Below are 13,697 nucleotides of genomic sequence, written 5' to 3' on the forward strand. Positions count from 1 at the left end.
CTGACTCACCTGTGTGTGATGGCGTGACTCCACCGTGGGCATCTCTTACCTGCCTGGCAACTCAGTCACGGGACAGTAGAGTCTGCCTAAGCTTCAGGAGACCCCAAAATTCCAGGCTTCCCAATTCCCCAAGCACAGCAGGTCTTTTTCCCAGCCTCTTATGTTGCCACCTCCAAGATGGGAACAATGACACATGTGTCTCGGACAGGGCTAAAGGAATTGGTGATATGCAAATATAACAGATTAGTCCCTGCCATTTCCCTATTTATTTATGTACTTATTTATGTATTTATTTAGTTTTGTCGGTCATGGGGCTTGAACTCAGAGCCTGGGCACTGTCTCTGAGCTCTTTTTTGCTCAAAGTGTGGTGCCGTACCACTTTGAGCCACAGCTCCACTTCCATGTGAGTGCTTCATTGGAAGTGAGAGTCTCAAGGGGACTTTTCTGCCAGGGCTGGCTTTGAACCAAGATCCTCAGATCTCAGCCTCCTGAGTAGCTGGGATGAGAGGCATGAGCCACCAGCACCCAGCTGTCCCTCTTTATTTATTAAGGGATATTCACAAGACATGAAAGCAATCAATTGCAAGCAAGCAATTCAGTGACATTTAGGACACTCCCAGCATTGTGCAACTCCCCCTCCTCCTGTTTCCAAAACATTTCATCACCTCAAACGGAAACCCTGCACCCATTAAAGCAATCACACCCCCACTCTCCTTCCCACCAGGCCCTGGCAGCAACTAATCAATGTCTATTTCTATGAATCAGCCTCCTCTGGACATTTTAATGTAAATAGGAATATACATTGCTGTGGCCTTTCTTTTGTCTGGCTTTCTTCACTCAGTATCGAGCTTTTAGGGTTCAATCATGATTAGCCACATTGTAACTGTGCTCCTGTTCCTTTTTTGTGACTGTGTAATATTCTATCGTGTGGATAGATGTCATTTTGTGTATGTGTATAGCATTGGATGGCCAGTTGGGTTGTTGCCCATTGTGAGCAGTACTGCTGTGAATGTTCCGGCACATGTACTTGTTTCATTATCCCTGAGCCTTTTTGCTCAAGGCTGACGCTCTACTACTTAAGACACAGCACCACTTTCAGCTTTTTCATGGTTAATGAGAGATAACAGTCTCAAGAGCTTTTCTGCCTGGACTGGCTTCAGATCTCAGCCTCCAGAATGGCTAGGATGACAGGCATGACCACCAAGTGCCTGGCTTTATTTTTGAGAAGTTGCTAGAACTGCCTCTTCCCCCCGCCCCCCACCCTTTTTTTTTTTGGTGGTGGTAGTGGGGTTTGATCTCAAGGTCTTAAATTTTCTGGGCAGGTTCTTTACTAGTGAGTCACACTTCCAGTCCTTTCTTTGTACCTGTCCTGGGGCTTGAATTCAGAGCCTGGGTGCTGTCCATTAGCTTTTTCACTCAAGGCTGGCACTCTACTATTTAAGCCACAGCTCCACTTCTGGCTTTCTGCTGGTTAATTGGAGATAAGAGTCTCATGGACTTGACTACTTGGGCTGGCTTTGAACTGTAATCCTCAAATAGCAGCCTCCTGAGTAGCTGGGATTACAGACACAAATGACCAGTGCTCGATTTCCTTCCTTCCTTTTGAGACAGGGTCTTGCTATGTAACCCAGGCTGGCTTAACTGAACAGTCTCCAGCACTCATTCTCCTAGGAATACAATGGAGCATTATTATTAGCTGAGGGACAAGAGAATTGCTTCTGATAAGTTAAGGAAGGGGTAGGGCCAAACCTGATTAGCTGAGATAAGAGAGTAAAACCATTGGTTAAATGGGCAAAGAGACAAACTCTGATTGACTGGGAAGTGGGAGGAGTCTAGTCAGCTGAGAAGCGGAAGATTAGCTGAAAAGAGGACAGCATCTGACTGACTAAAAGGTAGGACTGCAGAGTTTGATAGACTGAGGGACAGAGGACTCAGTTTGATTGGCTGAGGAGTAAGAGAGCATTTGATTGGTTGGAGGGTGGGCAGGTTCTACAGAGTGAGTAGGAAGAGAGGGAACTCAGGAGGACTTGTCCCTGGTCTTGGCCTTGTCCTTTAGCTACTTTTCAAATCCTTTGTCTCTCTGCTCTTAGGAGAGGGAGGTGGAGATTAATCCCTACCTATGGGGAAATGGAGGTGGGTGCATGTGGAGAAGGGGAGCGGCTGGGGCACCCCAGACAAAGGCCAGAGCAGACAAATTCTCAGCCTCAGCTAGTGAGATGTCTCGTTTCCATGACCCCATCATGCCTGATCTAGGGGGTGGAGGGGAAACAAGTCATAATCTTCCATTCTAGGGGAGACAGATCTATTTTGGGGTGGTACTGGGACTTGCACTTATGGCCGGAGCTTGCTAGGCAGGTGCTATACCACTTGAGCCACTCCATCATAGTAGTCTTGCTTTGTGCCAGAGCTGGTCTGTACTGCAATCATATCTGTACTCCTCCCAAAATGCCTCTAGGGACAACAGGTATGCACCACTGCACCCAGCTATTGGTTAAGAGGGTGTGTCATCAACTTATTATTAATATTATTATTATTATTATTTTCAGCCAGGATGGCCTTGAACTGTAATCCTCCATTTCTGCCTCCTAGGTACTTTGAATCATCACCATCAGGATTCTGTGGTTTCTGAAAACAAAGAGCTCTCTTCCCTCCTCCCCTCCCAAAGCAGCTCCGAGCTCTTCTCCCCTATTCCTATTTATTAAAAATAAAAGCATTTTGGGCTGGGGATATGGCCTAGTGGCAAGAGTGCCTGCCTCATATACATGAGCCCCTGGGTTCGATTCCCCAGCACCACATATACAGAAAATGGCCAGAAGTGGCGCTGTGGCTCAAGTGGCAGAGTGCTAGCCTTGAGCAAAAAAGAAGCCAGGGACAGTGCTCAGGCCCTGAGTCCAAGGCCCAGGACTGGCAAAAAATAAAATAAATAAAATAAAAAAAACAAACATTTTTTTTCAGTCCTGGGACTTGAACTTGGGGCCTGGGCACTGTCCTGGAGCTTTCTCACTCAAGGCTAGTGCTCTACCACTTTGAGTCACAGCACCACTTCAAGTTTTCTGGTGGTTCATTGGAGATAAGATTCTCACAGAGTTTCCTGCCTGGGCTGACTTTGAACCACAATCCTCAGATCTCAGCATCCTGGGTGGCTGGGATTACAAGTATGAGCCACCAATGACTGGGTAACAACTTAAAAAAAAATAGGGGCTGGGAATGTGGCTTAGTGGTAGAGTGCTCGCCTAGCATGCATGAAGCCCTGGGTTCCATTCCTCAGTACCACATACACAGAAAAAGTCGGAAGTGATCACTGTGGCTCAAGTGGTAGAGTGCTAGTTGAGCAGAAAGAAGCCAAGGAGAGTGCTCAGGCCCTGAATCCAAGCCCTAGGACTGGCCAAAAAAATAAATTGTGTCTCCCTGTGTAACCCAGGCTGACCCAGACCTCATGATCCTCCTGCCTCTGCCTCCTAAATGCCAGGATTGCAGGTGTCAACATCATCGCTGACTCCCACCTGGACCTTTATCGCCAGTGACCTCTTGAAATGCTCCTCCCCTCCCCCTTCCTATGTATGTTTGTCTCTCTCCTTTCTTCCTCCTCTCTTCTCTCCCATTCACTCCATTAGAAACTCCAGGCTAAATAATCACCCAGGTCAAAACCTTTGAGTCACAGCAAGTGACTCTTTACTCACCACTATATCAGTCTCAGCACACCTCATCTCTTTCCAAATTTTACCCCCTCCCCCAACTCTCACTCCCATTGGGGCTGGGGGCTGGGTACTGGGTGCTGGTGATGGTCTGCTCCTGGCTTCAGTATTGCAGCCAGAGAGAGCCTGGTAAATCTAAGTCAATGCCAGGTGCTGGTGGCTGAGGATCACAGTTTGAAGACAGCCCAGGCAGGAATGTCTAAGAGACTCTTATCTCCAATCTCCAGTGAAGAAGAAAAAGCCAGAAGTGGAAGTGTGTCTCAAGTGGTAGGGCACCAGTCTTGAGTGGAAAAGGCTCAAGGACAGCCCCCAGGCCCTGAGTTCATGATCTAGGACACACACACACACACACACACACACACACACACACACACACACCCCAAAAGCCTAAACCAAGGGCTGGAAGCATGGCTTTGGGCTCTTGCCTGCCCAAAAGTCTGAGACCCTGATATCAAATCCCAACTACCACCATCAAACAAAGAAACAAACAAATGAGGACTTGTCAGATCATGGTCTTCTGCTTAGAACTTTCCATGCCTCCAACTTTCCTCCCAGGCCCCTACACAACATATCCTGTCACCTCCATGCTGGGTTCATAGGTTTGTAGATCTGCCCCATTTTACATTCCCACTGCAGCTCTCTCTCCTTCCCTCTCTTTTACTCTCTGTGTCTCTGTCTCTCTGCATGCCAGTCCTGAGGCTAAAATTCAGGTCCTGGGTGCTGTCCTTGAGCTCTTTTGCTCAAGGCTAGCCCTCTACTGCTTTGCACCACACCGCCATTTCCAGTTTTGTTTTCTGCTTGCTGGTCCCAGGGCTTGAACTCAGGTCCTCTTTGTGCTCAAAACTATCGCTCTACCACTTGAACCACAGCACATGCTACTTCCAGCTTTTTCTGAGTGTTTTATTGGAGATGAGTCTCACAGACTTTTCTGCCCAGGCTGGCTTCAAACCATGATCCTCAGATCTCAGCCTCCTGAGTAGCCAGGATTAGAAGTGCAAGTCACGAGCACCCGGCTCTTCCTCTGTCTTTTTTGTAATTCTGCTGTCAGCCTAAAGGACTCCAGGAAACATCAAGAACTAGAGAGGCTGGGGCTGGGGATATGGCCTAGTGGCAAGAGTGCCTGCCTCGGATACACGAGGCCCTAGGTTCGATTCCCCAGCACCACATATACAGAAAAACGGCCAGAAGGGGCGCTGTGGCTCAGGTGGCAGAGTGCTAGCCTTGAGCGCGAAGAAGCCAGGGACAGTGCTCAGGCCCTGAGTCCAAGGCGCAGGACTGGCCAAAAAAAAAAAGAAAAAAAAGAACTAGAGAGGCCCAAGGCGTAACGTCAGCCAGACCCAGGCCTTTCTCTTACCAGCCTCTATTTTCTCTCATCTGGCTCTGACCTCAGCCTACTGAGACCAGAGCTGCAAGGATCTACTGTCTTTGTGACCCAGTAACTACCCATTTCCATTGCTTGCTAAGACCCAGAGCTCTTCATCTCACACATGATATTGGACACGCATCACCACCTTCCTTTAATCTCTGCCCCAATTCTTCCTAAATGCTCTGTGACCAACTATATCCTTTCCTTCTCTCTTTCTCCCTCTCCCTTCCTGAGTGACCTCATTCACCCACTTCCTTGGTGTCTACTCCCTCTGCCTCATGCAGGTGACTCTCAGACGTGCCAGCAGCCTGCTTGCTCCTGCCCAAATATCCCATGGCCCTTTCAGACAGAAGGTAATATCATTTCCCAACCTCAGTGCTGGGGTTGACACATGGGCTTCTGGCACTGTGTTGTGGGGGGCCACCCCTGACTGTTGTTGGATAATGAAGAGCATCTGTATTCTGTAACAATTGTATACCAGTGGCACCTCCGATGCCAGTATGGTAACTATATAGATAGTGCCCAAATCTGCTGTAGTTGAAAACCTCTAGGTTAACCCAAATCAACCCCCTAAACTCAAAGCCCTTCAGAACATGTGATTTCACAATCTACCTCTTATCCCTGTTTTGTCCTTAGGAGAATCAAAATTGAGGGGAGCCACTGGGCTCCAGAGTCTTACATCTGTAATTCTAGCTACTCAGAAGGCTGAGATCTGAGGATCAAGGTTCAAAGCCAGCCAGGGCAGGAAAGTCTCCATGAGACTCTTATCTCCAATAAAACACTCAAAAACTGGAAGTAGTGCTGAGGCTGAGCACAAAGAGGCTCAGGGGCAAGGCACAGGCCCTGAGTTCAAGTCCCACGACTGACCAAAGAGAGAGAGAGAGAGAGAGAGAGAGAGAGAGAGAGAGAGAGAGAGAGAGAGAGAGAGAGAGAGATTCAGGGGAGTCTTCTGGGTTTCCCAAAGCCATACAAGTAGGATACTCATGGTCAGCACTTCCTCCTCCCAAGACCCTGCATCCTGTTCATCCTTCCTGCCTTCCATCTCTTTGAGAGTGGGAAGTTCCTCCAAAAGTCACATGGAATCAGTAATGGATGTAGCGCATCTTTATTCCCTAGCCTCAGGTATCCCAAGCTCATTCCTTGTCTTTCAGTCATTGAGGAATCTGTGTCAAATTTCCTATATTTTCCCCCGTCCTCCTAAAAGCACCTCTTGACAGCATGCAAATAAGTTCTCTCTCCCTTTTTTTAAAAGTCCAAGATGTAGATTTGAACTCTGTGCCTGACGCTTTCCCCTCATTGGCGAGTGCTCTACCAACTGAGTGGTACCTCCACTCCAACTCCAGAGCTAAGTTCCAATGTGTTTTCAAACCAATCAACCAACAGGGGGCTCTGCACTTGCCGAAGCACCAGCCATGGCGCCCACTGCCTATCCATCCATCCAGACTCCATCAGAGTCTGTCCCTGTGCGCGCGCGTGCGCACACACACACACACACACACACACACACACACACACACACACACAGAGCCTCCTCACCTCTCACACCCCAGGCTAGCGAAAGCCACTGGGGCAAGCCACACCTTCCAGCTTCTTAGCCGGCTGCCCCCTCCTCCCCTGTAGTTGTTGAAATCTAACCATGGGCTCCCTGCAGCCTCATCTCAAATGTCACAGCCTCTACCGCCCCTGCCCCCCAGCATGGGATAGATGTAGCTTCTTTTTGCTCCAAACCATGTTCCTCCTAACCCCCTTCTCCTTATTTGGGGAACTGATTCACAAGTGAAAGTTATCAAAACAAAGACAGGGGTTTGTTTTGTTTTTAATAAATATAAGTTGGCTCAAGCCAACTGTGAGTACACTTAGCTGACCATGGATGGCGTCTGCCCGTCCTCCCAGGTCCAGGTTGGCCCTTTGCACACAGGTGAGCAGGCCAAGGACAACATTCTGGCCTGAGGACCAGTAGTGGCTGCCCAGTGGGATGACATAAGCAATCCAATCCTGCTTAGGAGACTAGAGATTTTCCTGGGGTCACCTGCTGCTGGCTGGACACGCACATGATTCACCCCTGCACCTCCTTGCACCCCAGGATGCAGAAAAAGCAGAAAATCTGGTTGGCCAGGCTTCACAGACTCTGCAAATTCCTGGGGACCCCTGGGGACTAATGGGGTGTCAGAGGGGATGACCAAGGAGGGCAGTCCTAACGTGGGAGGATTTGAGGGGTGCCGGTGGGGAGGGTTAGGGTGGCGCCAGAGGCGGGGGGGGGGGGCCTGTACAGTAACTGAGGCATGCTGAGTTGGGACGTGTCCCGGGCTGGAGCCATCTCCCATCCCTCCCTCCCTTTTCACCTTTGAGGACCAAACGCTAGAGGGGCGTGGCCATGGGCGGTCCCCTGGGGCGTGGTCTTGGGCGAGTCCAATGGGCTTGCCGGGGAGTGGCCCAGGGGCTCAGCCGGGCGGGGTTAAAGGGCCGAGCGGCTGGACAGCGCGGTCAGAGGGGAGCTTGCCAGAGCCAGCGCCCGCGCATCGCGATCCAGGGCTGGAAGCCGAAACCCGCGGGGTGAGTGCCGAAACCGGGGCGCAGCCTGATCCCGACCACCGTGACCCACAGCAGGCTGCCCAACCATCCTGGACCCTCGGGGAACGTCGGGTGCCCCTTCGCTGCGCCCCACAATCTCTCCGTGTGTCCATGTGGGCTTCAGATCCCTGGCTGTCTGTCTCTCCGGGAGTCTGGGGTGGAGGAGCCTTCACCACCACCCACCGGCCCCCCAGGACATCCCAGATGGGTTCAGCCTGTGCCCGCCTGGCATTTCTCTTAAAGGCACAGTCGCGTGTCCTGCCAGCTATGGGGGAGAGGGGCGTGCTCAGGTGCCCTTCAAGAATCCCCAGGGTTGACTGGGGTCCTGCTGCTCCTCTGTCAAAGGGGTATTTGTCTGACTGATGCCATCTGATGCGCCTGGGGCCTGACCCTCCCTTCTGTGAATCATGGGGTGGCTGGTTGTCTATGGGGGTGGGGGAGTCTCCTTCTGGAGATGGGAGGGAGAGAACGCAGTCTGGAAGTTCCTCAACTAGTTCCTTTCTGTGGTACCCCCCCCCCCCCCCGTCCTGGAGCTGAGACTCTGCCAGAGCTGGTGAAGCCTCACCACCCCTCCTCAAGTGGAGGGCAAGAGGGAGGGGGTGCACCTGCCCACACCCAGTGGGGGAGCTGCGATTGGAACCAACAAGCCCTGTGTGACCCCAAAATCTAATGGCCGAAGCGGCTCTGGGTAGGCCGGGTCCAGTTTCCAGGTGGTAACTTTAGCCCTGGGCTGTGTCTTGGCGCTGACCCGAGTTGGTTATCCGGTAGACAGACGTGGGTAACTGGGTGACATGTGGAGACAGAACCCCATCTCTCCTTTCTGACAAGCCCCAGAGTCCTGTTCTTCAATAGCAGGCAAGCAACAAATGGTAATATGTTCTTAACAACTGACAGAAACTGTGTGTGTGTGTGTGTGTGTGTGTGTGTGTGTGTGTGTGTGTGTGTGTCTGTCTGTCTGTCTGTCTGTGTCTGTGTCCTGGGACTTAAACTCAGGGCCTGGGTGCTGTCTCTGAGCTTTTTCACTCAAGGTTAGCTGGCCTACCACTTGAGCCACAGCTCCACTTCTGGCTTTTGGTGGTTCATGGACTTTCCTGCCGAGGCTGGCTTCAAACCACTATCCTTAGATCTCAGGCTCCTGAGTAGCTGGGTGAGATGCTTTTGATGAAGTGTTTGTTATATGCCTGTCCATGAAAAACGGCATCTGTGTTATCACATCCCCAGGAGATAGGGAAATGTAGTTCCTTTGTTGCAGATGAAGAAATTGTGGCTCAGAGAGGTTCGGGTACCTGCCTGAGGTCACACAGCTAAGGGGTCGGACTTTCCGGAATTGACTTTCTATGGTTCCTTTCCTGATAGTAGAGACGAAATGCCAAGGTGACTACACCTCCCAGGGATGTGCAACTGATCCCTGGAAAGTTTTCTTTCTCTATTTCTGCCAGGATCCACTTTGGGCTGCAAAGGCTGCAGATTTCCAACCTTTGGCACTCCAGTTCTCATGTATTCATCACCTTGTTGAAGCCTAGAAATGTGGGGTGCTTCTTAGCACTTTGTAAGAGGGGTGAATACAAGTCTCTGGGTTGAGTGCATCACGGCAGGGTGCCATAGACTGGACATGAGTGGCTAAAAGGTGGGGTGATGGGGCCAGCTTGAGGGTGATCGTGTATCTGCACTGTGGGTGCATTTCTGTCCCGGAAGCTCACATACACACCTTGCTTAACAAGTTAGCTGTCAAGGCTGGGCCTACTTGACAAACCAGAGCTTCCTGATCATGGGCTGGGCTGTGGGGCTGGGCTTCAGGACTTTCTCTACATTCTTCTCCAGATAAGGCGGCCCCAGCAGGGCGGGTGCTGGGGCTGTCTGCCGAGGCAGGGCTGCTGGGCATCTTGCCTGGCATCAGGAGTTGTCACAGAGGACTGATGTCAAGATAGAGCCAGCATGACAGCATTTGGAAGGTGCTAGCTCAGACGGAAGGGTTTTCCTTCTTTTCTCTTTATTCATGCTAATAATGAAGCTTGAACTCAGAGCCTGGTCACTGTCCCTGAGCATTTTGTTTTTCTCAAAACTAGTGCTCTACCACCCAAGCCACTGCTCCACTTTTGGGTTTTTCCTGGAAAAAAAAAACTAGTAATAAGAGCCTCTTGGATTTTTCTTTTCCCCTGAGCTGGCTTTGAACCATGAGCCTCCAGACCTCAACTTCCTGAGTAGGTAGGATTACAGGCTTGGGCCCCAGGCTGGTCTTTCACTGCTGTAAAGTAGTAGGAATAAGAATCATGGCTAATGTGTCTGGTGCTGTGTGACAAAGCCTTTCCCCATGTCCTGGTGTCATGGAATTCTCCCCAGTGTGCAGTCTGTTGTTATTATTATTCATGTTGGCTGTACTAGGGCTTGAACTCAGTGCCTAGAACTTGCTAGGCAGATGCTCCGTCTCTTGATCCATGTCCCCAATCTTTTTCCTGTTCTTTGATTATTTTTTTAAATGAGGTCATGCTTTTTACTATCATCAGACTGGACAATGATCCCCCTACTTAAGAGTACTCTGTAGCTGGGATGGAAGGCGTGAACCACGATGCTCAGCTTTTTTCTTGTGGAGATGAAATCTGAACTTTTTTTCCCTGGGCTAGCCTCATACTTTGTCCTACAGGATCTCAGCCTCTTGAGTAGCCAGGATTGCAGGTGTGAGCCATTCTACCACTGTTGTTATCACCACTATTTCCTTTTGCTTTTGGAGGGTTTGAACTCACTTGCCTAGCCTGCCTAGCACATGCTCTACCTCTTCCCACACCCTAGCCCACTTTGTGTGGGTTTTTTTTTAATGTGTTAGGAATTGAACCCAGGGCTTCCTGTATCCTAAACACAGGCTGTACCACTGAGCTGCCCTCCCAAATTCCTCAACCATGCTAAAGTGTATATGATTGAGAGGCATTTCATATATTCACTGTGCTATCCAATCACCACCCCTCTCCCTCCTCTTCCCTCACCACACTTTATTTTTTCACTTCTGGGGATTAAACTCATTTCTTCCTAGGCAGGTGCTCAACCACTTGAACCATCACTCCTTCCATACCTTCAGCCATATATGTTTTCTTCCCTTAGTTATTTTATCAGATAAGGTCTTGCCATACTGCCCAGGCCAGCTTTGAACTGCTATCCTCCTACCTATGTCTCTCACACAGCTTGGATGACAGGCATCTGTTACCACACCTGGCTTATTTCTTGAGATCTGGTCTCACTATCATTTTTCTCCCCAGGCTGGCCTTGAACCTTTATCTTCCCAGTCTCTGCCTCTCAATATAGATGGGATTTCAGATGTGTGTCATGTTGCCTAGCCTCACTGTCTTTGAGTCTCTGTGGATTTTGACGTTCTGGACATTTCTGTGATCTTTTATGACCAGCTTAATTTACTCAGCAAGCATTACTTCCCAGGTCTACCTATATTGTGAAATACCCAGTCCCTCACCCCTATTTTGTGGCTGAATAATATTCCATTGTATATGCCCTAATTGATTTATCCACTCATCCATTGATGGACATTTGGACTTTCCTACCTATTGATGATTGTGGACAGAGCTGCTGTGGAATTCTTGTATCCCAGTCTTCGTTTGAACACTCAAGATACACATCTGACAGGCAGTGGTGTTTACACTTGTAATCCTGGAGGAGGCTAAGATTGGGAGAATGGTGGTTTGAGCCAACCTAGGGAGAGAAGTTAGTAAGATGACCCCCCCCCCATCTCAACCGATAGCTGGGTGCTATCGAGCATGCCTGTCACCCCAAGCTCTGTGCGAGGCTGCGATTGGAAAGATGATGCCGGCTTTGGCAGGAAAGGTCATCTCCATCTTCACAGAAGGAGAGCTAGACAGGGTAGCATAGGGGGCCTCAGCGCTGAAGGGAACCCTAAGATAGGGGGATCAAGGCTCAGCACAATTTCAAATAACCAGCACAAAAAAATCAAGGCCTGAGGCGCAGCTCCACTGGTAGAGCAAAGTGTGAGGCCCTGAGTTCTAAACGCTAGTCCTGCCCTCCCCCCGCCCCCCCAAAAAACCCTACACATCTAGAACTTGATTTGCTGGGTCATGTGATGATGCTATGTTCAACTTACCCAGAAACAGGCCCCTGAATCACACAGGGGCTGTGCCACCCCCAAAGCTTTTTTTTTGTAACCCCATCTTAGGGGTGTCAGGAAGAAACACCCTTAGAGCAGAAAGAAGCCCTTCCGGATGAAAGCTGCAGGTTAGGGTGTTTTCCCAACACATCGGCCGGCCCAGGCTTCCAGTCACAGTCTCACAGAGGGGAACAAAACTTTCCCCCCAAATACTGTGGATTTATTTGTCTTCATTTGGGAGTCAGGATCTTGCTGTGTAGCCCAAGAGGGTTTGGAGCTCAAAATCTTCCTGCTTCGGCCTCCCAAGTGCCGGGATTTTATTGGTGGGCTCCAGCGTTCTCTGCCACCTGAGTGAAAGGTGAATCTGTTTGCAAACTCAGGACCTCATGTTTGCTAGGTGGGCCCAGTCTAGCACTCGAGGCATGCCCCTTCCAGGACCACGTACCCTCCCCGGACCATGCCCGATATCTGAGCCATGCCCATTCATCTGGGCCATGCTCCATATCCAGGCCACGCCTGCTCCTCGGAGCCCGGCCCACAGGAAGTAGTAGCTTTGAGGCCATCACCCCACATAGCCATCTGCATCCCTTTCTTCCTCCACAACTTTGCTCCATACTTTCTAGCATGTTCCATCCTGACCCTGAGTTACCTCCTCCCCTGAGAGGACCATGTTTGTCACACCCACAGCTGGGGATTCCTTGGGTCCCTTGCCAGCTGAGATGTTGAAGAAATCCACATAGGGCTCTTAGTGAGGGTGTGGTGGGCATACGCCCATAGAGACAGGAGGACCCAAAATTGAAAATTGTCCCAACCACTAACTGGATTCCCTAGCATGAGAGTCATTAGCTACTGTTCAATTGTTAGAGAAATACTTTTTCTTCCCCCAGTCCTGGGGCTTGAACTCAGGGCCTGGGGCTGTCCCTGAGCTTCTTTGTGCTCAAGGCTAGTGCTCTACTTGAGCCCCAGCGCCATTTCCAGCCTTTCTAAGGGGTTGAGACGAGAGTCTCATAGGCTTTCCTGCCATCCTCAGATCTCAGCCTCCTGAGTAGCTGGGATGACAGACGTGAGCCACACTGGTGCCTGGCTTGAAATATATACTCTTAAGACACATTCGTGGCTCACATATTCAATCCCAGCTATGCAAGAGGCTGAAATCTGAGACTTTGCACTCAAACCCAGCCCAGGTAGAAAAGTCAAAGAAATTCATTTTTTTTATTTATTTAGTCAGAATTGGAGCTTGAACTCAGGGCTTGGCCACAGCCCCTTAGTTGTTTGTTTGTTTGTTTGTTTTCAGCTTAAGTTTGGACTCTTAGCACTTGAACTACACCTCTACTTCTGGCTCTTCTTTTTGTTTGGGTTTGTTTTTTTGCTGACTATTTGGAGCAAAGAATCTCCCAAACTTTCTTGCCCAGACTGGCTTTGAACCTCTGTACTCAGATCTCAGTCTCCTAAGTAGCTAGGATGATAGGCCTGAGACATTAGTGCCCTGCAAAAACACTAATCTCCAATTAACCAGCAAAAGGCCAGATTTGAAGATGTGACTCAAATAGAAGAGTCAGCCTTGAGAGGAAAAAAAAAGAAGAAAAGAAGGAAGGAAGGAAGGAAAGAGGGAAGGAAGGAAGGAAGGAGAGGAAGGGAGGGAAGGGAAGGGAAGGAAGAAGAGGAGGAAGAGGAGGAGGAGGAGGCAAGAAAGGCAAGGCCCTGAGTTCAAGCCCTGGTACAGTTCACACCTGCAATCTTAGCTACTCAGGAGGCTGAGATGTGAGGATCGCAGCAGGTCAAAGCCAGGCAGGCCAGGAAAGTTGATGAGACTCATTGCTAGTGAATCACCAAAAAGCCACAAATGGAGGTGTGGCTCAAGTGGTAGAGCACCAGCCTTGAGTGGAAGAAGCTCAAGGACAGCGGCTGCCAGGCTTTGAGTTCAAGTCTTAGGACTGGTGTGCGCGTGTGCGCACGCGCGCGC

Source organism: Perognathus longimembris, chromosome 3 (genome assembly GCF_023159225.1).
Source record: "Perognathus longimembris pacificus isolate PPM17 chromosome 3, ASM2315922v1, whole genome shotgun sequence".
Classification (NCBI taxonomy): domain Eukaryota; kingdom Metazoa; phylum Chordata; class Mammalia; order Rodentia; family Heteromyidae; genus Perognathus; species Perognathus longimembris.